Below are 21889 nucleotides of genomic sequence, written 5' to 3'. Positions count from 1 at the left end.
TTGTTTTTTTTCTCGCTTTTGGACTTATGGCAAATCAATAATTATTAATATTAGGAATCGATAAGCGCTTGTCATTAAATCATTTAAGAAAAAGTTCTAAGTGTATATATGTATATGGGCTTGTGTGCGCGTCTGTATACCTAAGTCTGTGTACATTTGTATGTACAACCATCTAAAAAACCTTAACTTCGAGCAAAAGTTATGGCCGCGATTCAGGACAGTCATTAGAGATGTTTCGTCGTAGAACTCTTGGGCTGTACCACTTCTTTCTCTCTCTCTCTCTCTCTCTGTCTCTCTCTCTGTCCATCTGTCTATCTATCTATCTATCTACTTCTATCTCTTTCTCTCCATATCTCTTTACCCCTTTTGCTCCTCCCACTGTTAGCTTAATTTTCTTCGCAACTCTTGAAATATTGCTATAGAAAATTTACTATAGTCATTTTAGATGTCGGCACCGCCGCCGCCGCCAACGTTACTGTTGTCGTTATTACTCTTTTTGGCCAAGTGATTTCCTCTTTATTCCTTTCATTTCGAGCTTTTGTGATACGGAGACTAGAGTAAAAGCAGAAAGGAAAAAACAAAATAAATAAAAAGCTCCACTTGTCAGAGTTTTTGTACACTCAAAAAAAAAAAAAAAAAAAACAAACAAAGTTTTTCTTCCATGCAGTAGTAATCACATCAATGAATGACATAGCCACGAACAATGCTAGGCAATGATGCTTCTGCATATATGCAAGTTAGTATTGTATATATATATATATATATACAATACATATATATATGTATATATATGTACATAAATGTGTATGTATGTGTCTGCTATTGTATTTTATAAGTGATTTAAAGCACAAAATACCAAACAACACCAAAATAGATAAAAGACTCCTTTTGCGAAAAAACTAAAGAATATATCCCAAGCCCTTGTAAATGAAAAGAAGGAAAGAAAAACACAACAACAAAAAAATACTTCAGAATACTAGAAAAGAAACTTGGAGGTCATACAAATTATGATCCAGCAATATCTTCTATACAGACAACTACGTGAAAATTGTCATAAATTTTCAGCAATTTTTATCGTTGCATCTTTCGGTGAAAAAAAGCAAGCAGTAAAGGATATGATGACAACAGCCAAAGTCAAAGTTAAGTCAACAAGGCTAGGGACAACCATAGCCGAACTCGGTGATGAATGACCAACATTTTCAACAGTTTTATGATTAGACTATAAAATGAATATAACTAACAAACAAACCAACACACACACACACACACACACACACACACACACACTTGAGATTATAAAGACATGCTTTAGCAAAGCCATTAAAAACTTGCAGCATTAAATTTTTTGCAAAGAAAAAGAAAAAAAAAAAAAAAACGGTCACACAACGGTCGCAGCTTTTTATTAATTTCGCGAAAAATCCTTTCATATGACGCAATTGCAAAGCATGCGTCTCCCAAGCGTTAATTATAGCAGATATTCTATATCGTTCATTACAAGAAACGTATTAGATTTTTAAGCCTTAGCAAAGTAGTTATAAGTACGTATAAGAAATTTCTTGATATATTGTAACAAATATCCCACATTTAATGACATGAATCTCCATGAAACTTGGCCAATTTACTATGAAATCAAATCCGATATATGATAAAATCAAATACAAATTCATGATGCTTCACCGACCGACGCAGATGACGGACGACTGGCGAAAAGATTAAGAACGAATTCACAATGAAATTTAATATTGATAACTTGCTTGTGAAAGGGGTAAATAGGAAGGCAAAGTCAATTGAGTCGAGGAAGTTGAATCGTAATATCCGAACCAACAAGAGCAGAAGAAGCGCCAAAAAGCACTCTAAATACAAATTCCCATATATATATATATATATATATATATATATATAATTTGTAAATAGATCGCTTAACAATTGTGAATAAAACCTATACTATCCTAAAGTCATAATGCGATGGGACAATAAACCCAATCTTAAAAATGGTTGAAGAGAAAGGCAAAACATCGCAAAACGGCATTTTTTCGTCACAAAATGTATATATGCGCTATGCAAATAAATATACCTGCATCGTCACACACAAACACACATACACATACGCATCCATACATATGCATATATATTTTCAATCATTCAATAGCTGCCATCCGTGCCGGTTATTTCAAGATTTTTTTATACGTTCGAAATAGAAGTTCCACGCACACATGTATAAAAAAAAGTACAATTTTAAAACATAATAGGTTATATAGGTTTTTCTTGTTGTTTCGGAACGTCGTCTCCATATGTCAGCGACAAATTTAGTAAATCCCGTTTACCCTTGTTGATGGACTATCGGAAATACATAATTAAATTTTCATTGATTCTGTCCCGAGCGAAATATTCTTACAAGCCCTACTAAGGAGTACCAGAAGTGCAAAGGCAAGAAAATGTCCAATACTTTGCACTAAAATTTATGAAATTATTCTTTCTACTTCTAAACGTTAAAATTAAGTTTTGTTTTAAAGAAAATTAAATTTCTAATCTGACTGAAAATTTTGTTTTATTTTTCATTTCTAATCAAACGGTTAACACTTAGGCGAAAAATTTCATCGAAGTGAGGAGAACCGTACATAGAAGAAGATACTTGATATTTTTGAGGTTTGTACATTTGCTAAAATCGCAACACTTTGCTTCATTTTCAATTGTGCTTCTACTAGGAAGTAAAGGAAAAATGATAAACAATTTAGAAAAATTAATAATGGACCAAGTTATTGTTACTATCATACAGTGTGTGTGTGTGTGTGTGTGTGTGTGTGTGTGTGTTTGCATGTTTGAGTGTGTGTATGTGCATAGATCGGGAAAGTGTACAGTGTGAAAATTGCATTACAATAATTCTCAAATGAGTGAAGACGCTCCACATTGTTGGTATGTCTTAAGGCGGGATACAACTTAACAGAAAAAAAAAAAAAAAAAAACGTAATTTCGTTGTCATGTCATGATTTCAAACGTCTTAAGCGACCCTATTTGTCTATAATTTTTTTGTAATAATAAACATTTTGTTGTGTTCTTTTAAACAACACGCACACTCTCGTTTTGCATTTACATTTATTTCTGTACTGAGTGTAAACACTTTGCTTCTTATTCGATGCCGCTTAATTATCAAATATGTGTTAGGAAAAGAGCGGAATAAGCGTGAAGATGATCCACCTTTTAGCAATGGCAAAATATTGGACGGTATAAGATGGGCTAACTTCGCATAACTCAAATTTCGGTATCTATGAATTTTGTTTCTTTTTCTTTTTTTTTTTTAGTTTTCGTGTATTTTTCGTTTCCCACTGTATTTATTTAGTTATACGTTTATTTTTTATTTTTTGTCACTTTGTCTGTCTATCTTGCTTTCCAACCGTCACTGCATTTCGTCGTGCTGTCTATCCTTTGGATTGCCTGCCGCATTATAATCTTGTACATACTGGCAGTATTCTTTCGAGCTTAATCATGCCATCTGTATTGGATTGTCTTCTTGTCTATGTAAATATATCATTTGAACGCAAAGACATGTGATAGGAGAGCTAGCTTTAACCATCTGTAGGGCAGTGCAATCATATGTATATGTAAACTTTAGAGCAGCACTCTGTCATCTATCTCGCAAGCGTCTGAACCATAAGCTGTGTCAACAATTGTATATAACTCACACAAACGTGGATTGTATACACGCACATACCTATATATACATACTCACTTAGACTTACTTGTAGAAAATGTACGTAATCGTAAAAAAAAGCAACGAGGAAACCGTAGCAATAGACTATGCTTAACAGCCATTCCATCGACTAGCTTAGGTATAGGTAGATACGGTTTTTTGTATATGACCCTTTAGTAAAACTCCTAAGGTATACAAACGCGCACATACGCGTAAAAACTTGGCAATATAAAATTGTGTTGTTGATGGTTTTCTCTTCTTGTCTCTTCCTCATTCTTTTTTTTTCCTTTTTTTTGTTTTTTGTTTACATTTGCTCACCAATGCACGAGTTTAAAAGCAAGGATAGTATTAACAAGCACAGGACATACATGTACACGTATAGACTTGAGTTTGTATGGGTCCTTTCGTTTTTTCTTTTTCTGTTTCTTCCTCTCTTTTTCTCTCTCTCTCTCTCTCTCTCTCTCTTTCTTTCTTTTATATACATGCGACATACCTAGCTCATAAAAATATGATGAGGCTTGTTAAAGAAAATAAAATGTATCACACACACGTACCAACGACGAGATCGAGTTTTTTTGTGTCTTGCTTTTATTATAATTTTATTTTTTATTCATTATGTTTACATATCACGCAATAAGGAATTCCTGCTACAATGCACCTACGTATATATATATATATATATATATATACATATATATACAAATTTATATATATATATATATATATATATATACATATATATATATATATATATATATATATATGTTCTGTAAGTATGAGTGAATGTTGTTAAATAACCACACGGCACTATTAGTCATAATGAATTTTTAATAATAAATAAAAACGGATAAGTTATTCATATCATACGTTCCTCTCTATAAAAATGTATAAAAACTTTTAGTAGAAATATAATAAATTTTTTTTACTTTTTATATATTGTTTTTCCAACACTTTCTGTTGCTTTCCAGTTGCCTTTTATCAAACATCCATTTTACATAAAAATTTATATATTTCAAGCTATCAGCCTTAAAGTTCTGAGTGAAATTAAGTACACGCTAGCAACCAGTAAACTAAGATCCGAATATGTTTTACCTCAATTAACTCGCAACATAAAAGTATAAAAATATTCCAAAAAAAGTAAAAAAAAATTAAGCATTTCGAGACGAAAGGCTTTCTTTATCAAACGCCTTTCCAAACTTTGTATTCAATTATGTTATCTCTTCAAAATACTCCTAGGGAACATGTTGGATTTTTTACAGACGCCGACGTACCTGGCACCTTAAACGCTTTTACTTTGACCCATACATCAGAAAAGGGTTCAGAGATTTTCGGTTTTTGAAAAAACCGCGTAGTTCACGAACTTCATAACCCATGCTCTCAGATATAGTTGGAGTACTCCTTGCACTCATTCCATGTATGCATCTATCTCCATTCCTTTTGGGTATTGCGTTCATCCGCATACACTTAGTAAGAGAAACAAGCACACTATAGTCAGGCAAGGCCGTCTATTAGATAAGCTACACTACTTCGCCTAATACAGTTGCTCACTCGTTTTGGCAATATACATGAAAATTTACGGACAGACAGACAGACAGACAGACAGACAGATAGGCTTAGATAGGCAAAATCATTTTCTGAATCGATCGGTATATTAAAAGATGAGGGTATCTTAAGCACTTCTGTGTGTTACATACATCTTCACAAATCCTGTACCGCAAATACAGGATACAAAAAGGGTACACGGAGATGGCTCTCTTATGGTCTTCATAGCTTTGTTACATACGACAATTCAAGATTAAAAAATCGGGTTCATCATGATATCAGCTTGAACGTGTTGATCAGTCTCTATTCCCAATAAAAATTCGTCCGTTTGAATAGTTCATATGATAACTCAGGAGCAAATGCAATGTACTTTCAATAAAAGCACAAAAGAGCAAAAGTACTTTGAATGGGGTTTCTTGTGAAACAGGCAAAGTTAAGGGTAACCAATTCCTTTTCGCACACACACCTTTTCAATTGGCTTAATAGGCCACGACTTTGCACGAGTTTACCAATATTTTTCTTTTTTTTTTTTTACTTAGGACGAGTTAATTAACAAGCGACACAATTCTTAAAAAATACTTGATATCTTCTCTATCTCTAGGCCCTCTTACCAGGAGCTTGGTACAGCTACTATCTTCATTATTTTTATTACGAAGCACGCAACACATATAAAATTTGGTATTCGGTTTCGCAATGATTTCGATAAGCTACACAGTAAACAATAGTTTGATTACTCGTGAATCGATCATCTGAACTGGCTTCTCGTCCATACGTGAGACAATGTGTTCGAATCGTCGTTTCTTTATCGTTTTCAAGAGCTTGGTTACATTTTCCGTAACAAATGCCACCAATTATTTTCCATTTATATTGCTCGTGGCACGATCAGTTCGGCAGCGGATCGTCGCTTGTATGACATCGAATGACAATTAGCATCAAATTTCGTTATCAACATTTCCTAAACACACTGCGTAATGTTGCATGCGATATTGTGACAGTGTTGGCCGCAGATTTATTCTTTGTAATTGAAACGATTCATCTCCCATATGGATATAAACAACTTGTCTACGAATCTAATCACAATTGCCTCTCGGAACCAACTACGACTGCAATAATCCTTTCGATTAGTTTTTATTTGCCTTTATGTATATTCGGCGTAAGCATGTATCTATGACTTGGATTTACTCAATTTTAGAGAATTTCTTACGTTGTGCCCGGAAAATGCTTTAGAAGAAAACACATTGTTTTGCAAAAACGAATATTTCAAGTCTTCATATACACATTAACTGCATTGCCAAAACTGAAGCTTTTTTTCCATTTGTGGCAAGATTTTTTTTTCTCCTTGTCACCTTTCTGGTTGTTCGTTGCTTTTTTGTGCTGCCTCAAACAGTAACGGCATGCTGACTGCGTCATGCGACATTAAAGTCCTTCGTTTCAACAATTGATTTCGTAGGCAATAATAAGCAACGAAAAGAACAATTAGGTCGCGAAGAGTTGTGTTCAAAATTTATTGAAATTACAATTGATTGACGCACATCTTGTAGTGTTATTAGAAATGTTACTCAGCTTGCTCCCATTCTGCTTCTTTCGGCATTTAAACGATAATTTTTGGAAACTGCATAATCTTCCAAAACTTCTGTTATCTCTTTGTACCTCATTTCTTCCGATGCTTTAAGTATTCGCTTAACACACATCACGCTATAAAGTGTGCTCCTAAATTTACGTAATTTTTAAATTTATCGCCAAATATGCGACAAAATAAGTGTTTGCGATCCAAAAAAAATCCATTACGGTTAGTGAAGAGCAACGTCTTTCCATTGCCGAACAATATTTCAAAAGTAATGCCACAGTTCGCAAATATCGTATAATATCTGGCCGGAATATCGATTTAGCTCCTGTAGCTGTGAAAAAAGCAATTGAAAAATTCAGGAAGACTTGAAAACTCGTTGGCCATTCAATAGGCATAGGGCATAATGGGGCATAAGAGTGTGGGTCCAGGGAAAATCTAGGAACAGTAATTCGGCGTCGTTGACAAGAATTGAAATTTTCAAGCAGCTTGCTCGATTGCCACGTGAACTGAATTCTAATGACCATGCAAGGCGAAGAGAGTTCATTAACTGTCGTATAGAACATCAACAAGCCGATACAAGCCGAGTTTTCGAGGTTTATATATTTGCTCTAATGTAGTGTAGCAATAATGTAACACTTTTTTTCTGCTTTGCTTTCGCAAATCTCCCCCGCCATTTCGAATATTGTCATCCATCCTATGAAAGGTATGTTGGAGCGAAAGCTTCAAAATTGAAAAATACGGTGCCCGGCAAGCATGTTGACGCCATTGTGCATACGATTATGTAAACCACACAATTTGCTCATCATTTTCTTTAATTTACTTTACTTTTAAAAAAATACTAATGCTAAGCCGTAAATTTTTTTAACCTCATCGCTAAAACCTGTTGCCTTACTCTCAGTAAATATGAATGAATTGTTTCGTGGTTAATAAGCAGGTGTGTCTTTAACTTCACTATTCCCATATTCCGACATTCCTTCTTCATGTTATGCTATTTATGCTACGTACATCTACTATTTATGGTTTCGAGAAAAATATCTTTAAAATTTCAACTTTGAATGCATTTTTCTGTGCCGTTAATCTGAGATGCTTACGTTATATGCTTATATGATTGCGTCGTATTTTTATCTCGTTCAATTTTGTTTGGATAGTTTGGCTACATCATGCTGACTTAATTCTGTAAAAATGCAAGAAACGTTCACTCTGATGGAGGAGAGCATTCGGTACTGAGTACTCTATCGACTCGTAAATGTTGGAAAAGATGGGCTCGTTTGTCGATTTAGGTATCATTCTCGATTTCATGCTTACTTTCAGTCCGTCTACGTGGATTCAGTTAAATTAATTGAAGGGCAATTTTTATCCTTGCCCGTGAGGGGAATGCGCGTTCGAGCCGACTGACATAAACTGAGGACAAGTCTGCTTTCAAAAGCAAAAGACAATAAAAGTTTGGCTCATTACCCATTACTACGATAATAAAAAGATTAAAGTGGTGGGTATAGAAGACTCGACCAAAGTTCAACATTATTTTCTCACTTGCCCAAATGCTTGACGTAGGATTTAAGAATCAAATTTATTTATAAAATAAAAAAATCTTAATTTACTCTTCCATATCAATTTAGTTGCGGCACAATTCGCAGATGCCAACGTTTTTGCAATTCTGGATCCAGTTCCAGAAATCTTTTTCTTTTTTTTCTATTTTTATCCCTTCAAAAGAGTCGATAGGGTGGCCCCCAAGCGATCTTTCGATGAACAATCAGCATCAGCACGGTACTAAATCAGACGAAGATGTGTTAGTCGTGGCGCGATATGATTCGATTTTTTACCGAAATATTCTCGAAGAACTAATATTAGAACTGAGTGTTTTTTGCAAGCAATCGAAATGAATGACGCTTTTAAGGTGCAAAACAACTTCCAAAATGGCTTAGATTGATCCCAATGACATCCCCGCAGCATCAGCAAGATGTCGAATTGTTAATCGAGGACTTTGGGGTACCAAATATTTAATGTTCGGAGCGCTGCTCGTTCCGAAATCGTTCTCTGATTTTTCTGAAGGCTTTGCAGCATTTGTAAGAACTATTTTTTTTTTTATTTTTTTTTTTTTTTTTTGAGACAGCTTATGCATCAGAGGCCTTATGTAATTTTCCTCCCGGGCTATTCAATCCGCAAGCGAAATTTAATGCAAAATGTTTGCTCGACAAAGTCGAGCGCAGTAAAAGCCAAAAAACTCGCTTGTTAATGAAAACACATCTACAAACACATCTGCAGCATATTGACATGAACCCCTATCAAAGTCAACGCTACAAACGGTAATTTTATGATTCCATAGCATTCCTGAAGTTTAGGTAAACAATTCACCCCATTTTCTTATTACTCTACCATTTTTTTTTGGTTAGTGTACGATTCTGAATTAATAATATGTAGAGATGAGATTCAAGAAATAATATATAGAGAGATATATACAGGCTGAGATATTATTAATTCATAAGAACAAACGGAGCTTATAAACGATCGTGATGCGCACAAAATCGCTTCATTAATAAGCAAAAACTTCAACTTACGACCGATAATAATTTACTTAATCATTAATGTAATAACTATGGTTACAAGTACTATACTTAAGCATGAACTTGAAAGAATAATCGTCTGATATATATATATATATATATATACACTAGATTATTATGTGCTAACGTGCAAAATATTTAAGTTAAATAAGCGATTATTTAACCAATTCTCACATCAACGTGCGTTGGTTAAAGCTTCGAGCGTGTATTCATGTCATTAACTTGTGATGCCTCTCTGGGCAAAATATCATGTATTTTATATGAATTGTCCGTGTCTAATGAACATATTACGACTAAATACCAAGCAATCTTCTAAGGATTTATCTAAGCAAACAATGACTATTCAGTTACTGAGAATTGGTCGTAAAAGAAAGTCTTTTATATAAGAAAATATCTAAATACATAAATACTACATACCATACCAGGGTGGCAAGCTCAAGTGAGGCCAGTAAATGCATATTGAGAAATGCAATGGATATTAGTCTAAGTATATCATATTTAAAATATCAGATCAGATTTATTCAAATTATAAACAATCATATAAGAGCCTTACTATTACTTACTTAAGAGTAATGCAAGTAAAGTTTCGTATATTGCTCGGAATATTTTGCATTGATCTCTCTACGATTAATATCAGTTCAAGAGAATGTCATTGAGAGTAAGAACTCAAGGTACATAGCACAAAACAAGAGAATATCCGCCAATCAGAACAAGAAAAACTCAGATACGAACTGGAATAGTGCCTGTATGCAAATCTTTTAACTCAAGACTGTCATCGAGCTATTTGCATAAATTCTCGTAAGAAGTGAAGCGCTGTTCAGCAAGTGCATATCCCATCGTTACAAATAATTGGCAATCGGAAGAACCATAGTTTGATAAGTAAGCTGTATGATCTAGCATTTCCGAGTTGAGCGCTTCTAACGTATCGCGCAAAACAAAAGGTTGGTGTCGATTGAAGGTTGCCCGCACATCACACTTTTTGGTTCCAACAAGACGACGCACCTGTCTATGTCGCTCGGCTTACAAAGCTTTTTTCCAAGCTCACAATATTCCGTTAATGAACTGGCCAGCCATGCGTCCCGACCTCAAAACCATTGACGACGTCTGATATTTTCAAAGTCTAAACCGCACTCTAACCTCAAGACGCTTAAACCTGCCGAAACATTGCCGAAATGCGAAAAGATTGACATGACCACTTTGAGAAACTTGATAACTTTTACGTGACGCAGACTGCACCACTGCAAGTCCTTATTCATATTCATTACATTACATCACTATGGTATATAAGCAGAAATTAATATTAAGTTTCATTTTTGCAGATATCGAAACAAATAATTTTTTCAGAAATTTGGTCCATGAGCTAATACTCAAAATAAGGCGTCATATGTATACTTTATGGACGGTCTGAAGCTCTCTTCTGCTTATTGCAAACGTTTTGACAATGAATATATTCATCCCATCCTTTCTAATTTTGTCTTCCAAGAGTCTGATATATAAAAAGTCCAGCGCCAATATATGCATACACATCGTTGGTGGATTTTCGAGCTTATCTTTTAAGGAAATTTTGCATTCACACAATTTTATAAACCTGCTTAGCACTTACATAATATTCCGAAAAAAAAAAAAAAAAACATTTATTTCTTTTTGAAAAATTACATACAACACTAAAACTGTCATAACTATCACCAACATCAACTAAAGCAGCATCAATTACACACAAGGCGGCTGTTGTTTTATGACTTTACGTGTTCTCATACAATTTTTATAAATAACTCAACATTATATGAGTTTCATAGCAGTGAAGTTATTATTATTGTTCCTCCATTCCAGGGAGTTTATGTACTCAAATGTGTTGTATTTTTATAGAAACTTACATAGGCGTATTACGTACACATAGCCATACAAACAAACAAACAAACTTTTACAACATACAAGACTGATGGCAAATTTTTAGAGAGAGTAAATCAACCTAAAAGAAAATATTGTACGCAAACAGCTTATCAGACGACTGACTAACTAACTATAAGGGAAAAAGTAAGAGAATTTTAACATAAAATTTTTAAATGTAATAATTTTCATATAATTTTACATAAGGATTTATGGATTTTATATTTTGTTTTTAGAAAATTTTTCTTTATAATTCACTTACAGAGTTCAAAATGAATTCCAGGAAGTCTCGTAGAATGAAACCGAACGAGAAGTGCGTTGAAAAATACTTAAAACACAAACAAAATGAAATGAAATTAGTGCCAAGGGTGAAATAATAAAACATAATAACTTCTACCAACAAATATTTAAAACATTAAACACACAACTCCGCATACCGCATCTTTTACATACATAGGATATGCCTACGAGGGTTGATTACATTCCTCTTTCTGGGACTCCCGCTGTGTACACCGGTACTTTTTCTAACTAATTGTCCTTCTCTTCGTCCCAGCATCAAAACGTGATGAAATAATTTTTATGATACCGTTTTCGCGCATAATCCTACACATTGCGACACTGAGAGTCAAGTCAGTCTTATTAGTTCGATCGTACATGTATAAGCCTGCCTTCTTTCTGCCTATCCGTTTACCCCTTATGTGTCTATATTCCTTACCGCCCTCCCACCGCACGTTTATTCATCAGGCTCTATACACTTCCACATGTCTCTCATTACATCAGATTAATAAAACCTAACTAAAAAAAAAAAAAAAAAAAACTTCATAGTTCTACGTTTTAATAGACGTCCGTATTCGTATCACCTTCAAATGCCCTTACCTCAAATGCTTGCTAAGCCGACATCATCTACAAAAATAATTAAATTTTTCTCATAATATTTTTTACAAGCTTGTTAAACATATTAGGTAGTCCCGAAATTTTTTCCGCTTTTTCACTATAAAATAAAACAGTTTTTCTTCATTTAAGGAATAAACTTAATGTTTTGGGATGAATTAAATTCCGATGAACGCGAATCTTTCGGAATTTGGGTTACCAGAACGCGGTAAAGCTTTCACCGAAAATTTCCAGAACGAAATTGTCGCATACCAACAATCAGTTCCATATAGTGTACATATTTGTATATGTGCTTCTACAGCTCTTTCATATTTTTTTTTTTTTTTTTTTTTTTTTCTTTTAAACGTCTTATTTATCTCTCACCACTATACCACGATCGATCGCTTTTCAAGTTTTTACAAACTAAACATAAGCCTTCTTCACATCACTATATACGAATTTGCTTTAACCGAGAAGAATTTTCCGGACTACCTTACATATACTCATAATTCAATGCCAGGACACTTAATATTTACTTGTAGTTCATAGATAATTTCAATAAGCAAACCTTCAGTACATATGTCTAAGAGAAACAAGACGAAATGGTTTTTACATATTTTTTATAAGCTTTTATTTAATCTGCTTTCGTGTCAGTCAGTATAGATGTTTCTAAGTGATATTTGGGACTGTGTTGGGTTTCTACTACATGTCGTACTGAATCTAGGACCTAAGCCGTTTACAACCGGGCAAACAGTTGCCACGCGAAGTCTAGTAAGATCATTGGAAGGCTTAGTGATATCCGGAATGGACTGTACAAAGCGTCCTTACGAAGTTTTTGCCAGGGAAGTCGTTGATGTTTTGGAACAATCACAATCACAATACACATTACACATTAAAATCTAACAAAAAACTGAATCATTTCAACTTTAAGTCGTAGTTTTCTTTTCGCACATAACCTGATCAATGCATGTCGAAATATTCAAGAAAAAAATTCCTTTTCAATTTGACCTTAGCTGCTTGAAAAATCGCCCAATTAAGTATACGAAACATATATAGTATATATATAACTCAGATCAAATTTCATTGTTTATATTGTAAGCTGTTAGAATAATAGTTTGCCGTCCAAATGCTTTCATTATTCTCGAAGTTTAAAAAAGTTTTAATCTTAACAGGCATTCAAGTTATTGAAAGGTAAAAGATTCTCGAATAGCTTTATCTCCAGTTTTTCAAATATGTTCAAAGAAGCAGTGGCAGGATTGTTGATGCAAAAGTTTTCCTATTTTATCGACATTTTTGTTCCGCATGTGCTGACGAAGAAAGTCAAGGCAATGCAAGTGCTTGACAAATGAACGACTTTTTTTTTAATCATTGCAGCCTATTAGTATAAAAGCTTTTATTTAAAGCGGTAATGCTTCGAACAAGTTCTCTTCGCAAAACGATTTTTTCATTAGAATCATTGAATAGTTGATTCTGTACTGAAGTAATGCAAATACACTGCTGTAACTCGCTCCTACTAGGCTTAAACATCAATTGATATCCGATGCACTTGACGGTATAATCGCCTTCACAAGTCATTTTCCTTTTTCATTAGGATCTTGGCGGATAGACGGTGTAGCTGGGCCAAATTTCTATCTACAAGAATCATTCAATCCGCATATCTATAAGTAATGGAATACGAAAGAGATTTTAACCATTGATTGATGATTTCTGTGTGATTGACGAGTAATTTTATGAAAATTACTCTCAAACACTCTCATTATGTTTTTAACCGATCGGAAATCTCCAATACATTTCAGTTTAAAATGTTTATTTATGAATATTGGGAAAAATTCGAAAGAAAAGAACGGAAGTTGGGTCCTTTTCAGAAAAATGCATTCAAAGCTTTGAAGCGTATAATAAACATTTTCTTTATTAATATAAATTCTTTGTTAAGTTTCACCATTAGTCCGTTATCGCAAGACCCTTATTCCTTCTCGCCGTATTTCTTCGAGAATCTTGCGCTAGAAAGCGTTGCTTTCATCGCAAGTTGACCTGCTGCAAAATTACGGAGCCAATGGCAAGAAACGTTTCTTACACATACATAAATAAAGCCGAAGTTCCAGGTAACGTTAAAATTTTCACACTAAACTTTTAATGTTTGAAACCACTTGGACACTTTCAGCCACATATCGATTCATTGGTTATTTTGGTAAAGCTACGTTACTTTTTATGAGCTTAAACACTTTCGAAAAACATCTTCGTGGTTGTGCATTGAAGAAGTCGGAAATCAAGAGGAAAGCCATTATACTGTACCTTTCCAACGGGATCGTACTCGATACAAGTAATCTTTCGGAAGCGCTTGAAGAGGTGCTCGAAAAAATTTCTTACAGTTACACAGATTTTCTTATCGATATTTTAGAATATCTCTGAAGCCATTCAAAAAATTGCTTTTTTTTTTTATAAAACAGTGGCTTTGCTCTTTAAACAAATTTTGGTTGTCCGTTAATTGGTATTTTCATCTCTGCTTCGTTGGAGGATCAAAAAAATGTAGGTAGGTCTTTAGGTAGGAGATTAGTAAGTATTGCTCAAGCATTCACTGCCGGTTACCGCCTAAACAAAAGCTAAAATCTCTTAATTATGGCATTCCGTAAAAGAATCTCTTAACAAACTGTACATATACTGATCTAAACTGAGCCTACTAATTGACAGTGTATTTGGATAACTTTTATCCGAATTTACAAAATTTGCAAAGTTGAGATAGAAAATTAAAAGTTAAGAGATAAGCGAATTTTCCTTTTTTGTTGGAAGCATTTTGAAAGGGGCAGGCTGATGTGCCTGCAATTAACAGACAGCTTCTTGCCTAGCGAAGACCGACCGAGACCAATATGATTCTCTTATCTGCTTTGTATTCTTCTGGTTTCGTATATTTGGTAATCTCTGCGATTCAGGAATACTTACAAAGAAGTTGTACTATACCCGTTATCGTGGCTTGTTCAACGAGTGACTTTCACGTACAAGTATGAACACAGAACGGTGGCTAAAAAAATGAAAAACAAAATTTTTGCGTAAAATATCTTCTTCATTTCAGTAATTGATGTCATGAGTCAATTATCAAACGACGGCGGCTTGTCTTCCTCCTAGATAGGATACTGCATAGCCGTGAATCCAATGGGAAAATTGCTTCTGAATAACTTGATACAGTTACTATACCAACCGTAGTCATCGTATGAACTTAAATTAGCAGCCGTTGGAGACACTGGTTAAAGATGGCTAGATAGACGGCAGCGCATTCGATAATTCTGAGAAGGAAAGTCTAGTCTGCATTATTACCACAGCTGATGAGTGTTCAAGATTCATTCTATCGATCGCTTATCGATCTTTTTCTTATTTCCTCGAGCACCGTTACACAATGAAAAGTTATTTGCTCAAAATTTCAAGGCTTCTCATTCTGAACATTAGGTTTATATTTTTACAAAAAGTCAATCAAGAATTTCTTTTTAACCAAACTTATCGTAATGCCTACGTATTTATGAATTAATAACTGAAGAAAGGCAGACAAACTCTACGCATGCATGAATATGGACTGTAAAGTTCGTATACGCATATATATTGTAAATTGTGAATATACATAATCGTGTACTCTCTTACATGCCACAAATGTAAAATATCATAAATTGAAAATAATACAATAACGCACCATATGTGGCATTGTGTTAGGTGAATGAATGTTCATACAATTATATATACATGCATGTAAACACACACTTATATTTATATATAAGTAGGCTGAAAAAGTTTCTGCTCTCAACGCACATATATATATATATATATATATATATATATAGACAATAAGACTTCGCCACGAAAGTTCGGGAATATGTTGATGTAAAAATCTTATGTGTAACCGGCAAAATTTCAGTTGTTACGGCTATTGCTTGACATTTGTTACAATAAGTTAATGTATTTTTGTTTTTTTTTTTTCTTGTTTTTGATGTAAATAGAAAAAAATTGATTCCAAAACTGTCATTAAGTATTTGTTTCCAAAGACGAGATGAACGCTGCGTACGTAGACTCTGCGCCATCGTTTACTGTGGTTTAATTTGCGGTGACTGAATTCAGACATTGCCGGCAGCTTGGCTGCATGATTGTCGTATGAAATTTAGAGAGATAGTGGAGATTATAAACTTGTCCAAAGAACATGCACGCGACGTATTCAATCAAAATGTAGACTACACGTCGTGTATGGGCTTTGTTCACATTGCAGCGAATGCATCGGTTCAAACCTTGTGATGGCTATATTGACAAAATCCTACAAGTCCTTGCACCATCCACCCTACTCCCACTCACTATATCCAACGTTCAACATATATTATCCGTCAAAATGATGCTGCAAGACAAAGGATTTGCATGAAATGGTAAAGTCATTGCAGAAGCTCGAACGTATTTTGTAGAAGAAGAAGAAGAAGAAGAAGAAGAAGAAGAAAAAGAATATATTTATCGTATATGAATTGGAAAATTTTTGAGACAACCCTCGTGTATGCAAACATATGTTTGCGTGTGGATAGTAAAATTAATTGTAACATAGTATGTAACTAAATATTTGTAACATAATTTAAACCGAAGAAAACTCTATATTTTAAATGTTTCAAATGCATTATTTATTAAACGAACGAACAGAGACACATTGACGTAAACACACACACATACGAAGCAAAATGAAAAATTGAAGAATTTAATGCGATTAACTCTCAATTTAAAGAATATTACATTAAAAGGGAATAAGTTGCCTTGTGCCAAATTTTCAATGCATGTTACGTACAATAAGCTTTTTAAATAAATAATACAATATCCGATGTAAAGACGAAATAATATCCGAAAAGTGCCTTATTCAGCAACTATGATATTAATGGATACAACGGATTAGCGATGAAAATCACTGTACATTTTTTAGAAAAAAAAAAACTTGAATGTTTGGAACAAAAAATTCGTTATTTGATGTTCACTTGTTGTTTTAATGTAATTTTTTTTGAATTTTTTTCTCCGAAAGCAACGAAAAGACTATCCACATCTCAAAAAGAATGTCTTCTGGGAAGTTGCCCGAGATTGTCCAGTATCTCATCCATTGATTTTTAATTTCTTTGACACATTGGCAGATATCTTTCGAAAATATTTATTTCATCATCATGTAGAAGCGCTTTCAAGCAATAATATCTTTAGCGCAGTTTCACCGACAAAAACTTTGCATGGATATGACATTGAGAGCAAAGAGACTGAAAATTCAGTTTAATGATGATTTGATACTAATTACGAACTGAAGTATTGAATTATACATCTATTCATTTCATCATGATTCCGCAACACGTAAAGAGGAAAAGGTGCAAACGCCACACTTTAACATACTTTTAAGCGAAAAAGAGATAAGTATAATTAACCTAAAGGCAACTTAACACCAGTCAAACACTCAACAATAGCATTACATTGCGTTTGCGTTAGTAAACATAACTGATGGTTCGCGTAGGCAAATGTGCTGCTAAGGACGTGCATCAATGGCCAGAGGAGAAAGACGGCCGAGCCGTAAACCGTTCCACTGGCGAGATAAAGAACTAAACATACTTATGAAAAAATGCCTACCTGTTAGCCGTAAAACGAAAATAAAAAATAAACGCGATTAAATATGCAGAGTTTAATCAATAGTACGCGCAAGCAAGCCGGAAACTTAAAATATCAACAAAAAGTGGCAAGACGAAATGCGGGAAAGTGCATAACGACTAGTCATTGCAAAAATGAAATACATCAGTGCTGAAGTGCCGGCTGACTCTCTGCTTATGAATAAAAAATAAAATACTATCTCCCTAAAACTAAACGATAAAATAGGTACGCTCTTAATCCTGTTAGCGACGAGACACTACATGAAATCAATCTCAATGGATTTAAAGCGATAAGAAAAAAAAAAAACAAACCAATAGCAGAAGTCCGGAACCAAACGGAATTTGTAGCGATGAGTTCTCTCGACGAGCTTATGGCGATCTCAATACAAAAGAACTACAGTAATAGATGGACACTCGTCCTTATCCTAAGCATATAAAAACGGATCGAAAGAGCATACGAGAGAATATCTTATTATATTACACAATTCCTGACCGCCCATCTGTATAGGCTCGAGGATAACCGTAGATAGACACATCCGTCTTGTATAGATATAAAGGAAAATCTGGAGCACACTATGTTCCATTGGAAAAAGTATGAGACTGGTCGAGTCGCAAGGTCTAAATCATGTGGATTACGCGGATTTATGGAAAAGGTAACGTCAAGACTTGTGACGACTGGAGAGGCAGCAAATAGCATAAAGCAGTGAAAAGCAGTGACAGAATCCACTAAGTGCCCATCACATCAATCGTACACTTTTCAAGCGGCATTTGTAAGGTAAAAGCCAATGGCACGGCCATGAAGGCATGTGTATTGAGGCTTGAGTACATAGGAGCCGAATCGATGACGAATCATACATGGTACAGACACGGAACAGTAACATCGTTCGAAGATTCCCACTTCCAGCTAACAGCAAAGGACAATACATATGATATTGATTTGGATTCCGGTAATACCTTAATTTTAATAATATTATCTATCCTGGTGGCAGCTTTGCCAGCTCTCCAATAATCATTCTTATTATTTATAAAAATAAGCAAAATAATAAGTATTACCAAACAAACGCTGAAGTCCTTCAGACACAATAACGACGTGGAGTCCATACTAACGAATACAAAGAACAACATCGCGGGAATAATTTCAAGCTAAATATAATAACTTATTCGCCAGCAAAAGCAATGCTATGCAGCAATACGCTATGCATGGAGAGTGCATGTGTACATATGTATATACTAATTATGCGTGTGTTAAATACTAATTTATTTGCATTTATCTTCATTCAAATTTACTGATCGCTAAGAGACGACACTTAAAATGCATTGTGAAATGGTTTTTGCAAAGCAGCTCAGAGAAATAGTTGATTTAATGATCGCCTACCCTCGAAGATGGTTTATTACCCCCAATCTCATAAACTTTTTCCTATCGAATAATCTTTGAGAAAATTATTATTGAAAGTGGTGCAAGTTGACCTACGGTAATTATTCAGTGGCTCAACAGTCGTATACTGTCCGCGTCAGAATCAGTTCTCAGTTCACCTTCTCATCGTAACTTACATTTCCGGACATAACTTATTTGATGATTACCTCATTAGACGTAACTTATGCGCGAGCCCAATCATAAAAATAACGGAGCGATTACTACTTGAGAAGGCGAACTATTTTATTTTCACTTCTGTGTGTGTGTGTGTGTGTGTTCTAAACCGATTCAAGCAACTTTAAATTTCGACAAAAAAAGCAGAAGGATTTACAGCCAATGCACGGTTTGAAAAATACTGAAACCTATTGGAAAAAGCCAATTCCATTACTATATGTAGGCGCTATCACCGCTGAACGCGCTCCAAACATGCCCTCTCCATATGCATAAGACTCTCAATGTAAAATTCTGCGATAATATTGCAAATTTTTTTTATTTAGTAAATTTTATTAATGTAACATTTTTTTTTTTTATTTCGTAGACCAAACTTTTTGAATACATATAACGTAAAAATGTTAAAATATACAATCAAAGTATGAGAGATTCCAAGTAATAATCAAATTTGTGGATTAACAGGCTACGAATTATGGCTAAAATCTCTCTGATGCCTGATATAAGCTCAACTAGAAAAAAAAAAAATTTAATCTGCAAAAATGCAGACAAATTTATCAAAGATAAAATTTTAGCTTTTTTTCATTGTTAGGCAAATATCGAGTTTAAGCATTAGAAACGGGATTTATGAACAAATCGCTTCTAGTATTAAAAGATTTTCCTTTATCTTTATTATTTTATTTTTCATTGGGTTATTCAACTTCATATCTATTTTTCGAACATTTTTTGAACGCTAATCATGTGTCAAAGCCCACTTCAAAGACTTCATGTAATAATGTATGTAAATTCTCGACCGACTTCTCGATAATGCAATCGATTTTTTACATCACGCTTTAATGTGAAAAAGTAACATCGATCCGAAATTTTCTTCTTGGCTGTCGTCGGATTTATTTCGAAAGTAACTTTGAAAATAAGAAATGGAAAGCATTCATAAAATTATGGTATTTTTGCTGCATTCTATATAGAATGGCGATTAAAAATTTACCCATAATCGATTATATTAAGCATTATTTTTCCCAAAATCGATTGGATTCCGATCGCTTTGGTTGCAACATATTGTATATGCTGCTTAAAGCTTAGACGATTGCCGATTATCTCTCTGACGTATTTGAATGTGAGAGAGAATGAGACACCGTGATTTTTAATTTTTACGCTCCGAAGGCATATTTCTCAAAGATGCCCAAGACGAGCCGCCGATGTAGCTCTCTGTAATGTCGGAGGGTAGGAATTACTTGAGTTTACCCTGGCTAGGAGCGTCTGAGTTTACAAAAAATTTATTTTAAAAAAAACAAAAATAATAAAAAAAGGAAGAATTTGGAAAAAAGGCTTCGTCAGGTATCATTTGATGTCCATTTACTAACGACACTCCGTAATTTGCCTGACCGATATTAAGTACTCATGCCTGCACGTTAAGTCATTGTACTTCCTCCCGCTGTGTACGTGTATTTGTAGCTTAGCTTTCTTGATCTTTTCTTACTTTATCAGAACCATTATAATCTTATCTACCGCACTGAAAAAAATTAATATATTAATTAATTAATTTTGGATTTTATAAAAAAAAATATATAAGAATAAAGAATAAACTCACATTGACGGACTCTTAAAAGCTTGACATATTACAATGCGAAGAAAATATAATACATAGCATTCTTCTCGCCCGAACCCTCGATCACCAATTAATGATCCTTATGCCACCGTTCTTAACGTTTGGGTGGTTTAACTAGCGTTTACATGAAAAGCACACCTATGGATAAATCTTATGAATCGAAGAATAGGCCGATCTCCATATTGTCAACCTATACTTTATCAACACATCATGGTTGAGGGTCGACTAAAAAAAAAGGTAATCATACCAAGACACCGCCAAGATAGATAAGTTCATCATGTTCTGTGCAGCTGTACAGCTGCCCAAGATAGCAGTGTCGGGATTAAGATGATTTCAGATAATGTCATCGTGATCATCGATGAATCAATGTTGACAATGTATGTCACATAGCGATCCCCAAAGTCGTTATCATATAAGAAACGCAATACCAAAACAAATAATAGTGAACTCACAACGGGAATTGCTCCCAACTTGGCTAAAATTCGCATTTGGATAAAGGGCAAATTATTCGCGCCGTTGAAAAATCGTGCAACATCATATGACCGCCATATAGATGTTGACATACAAATAACTTATACTTTTAGGCACCTTGATTATACTAACTCCGGAAAGCGGCCATTTTGTTTTGCCATAGCGGCCATAGATGTTTGTAAATGAGGTTTTGGTGCGACAATCTAGTGACTATTCTTATAGTTTAACTGGCAACTTTGACCCAGAACTATATGTATTGCAAAGTGGTGATGTTATTCCATTCACATTTTGTCGTTTACGGACAAGATAGAAGACTAACAGACCTTTTGCTTTGTAATTATTATTAATGTATTTATTTAGTTTTTCTTGTTTTCTATTAACACCATTATCATCATATCCTATTAGATGCTAATTTTGTTTAATAATTATTTTTTTAATACAAAATCATTTTGCATATATATTAGTGCATTAATTATTTTAAAAAATAA

Source organism: Glossina fuscipes, unplaced genomic scaffold, assembly GCF_014805625.2.
Source record: "Glossina fuscipes isolate IAEA_lab_2018 unplaced genomic scaffold, Yale_Gfus_2 0, whole genome shotgun sequence".
NCBI lineage: Eukaryota > Metazoa > Arthropoda > Insecta > Diptera > Glossinidae > Glossina > Glossina fuscipes.
This window is presented reverse-complemented; position numbering follows the sequence as displayed.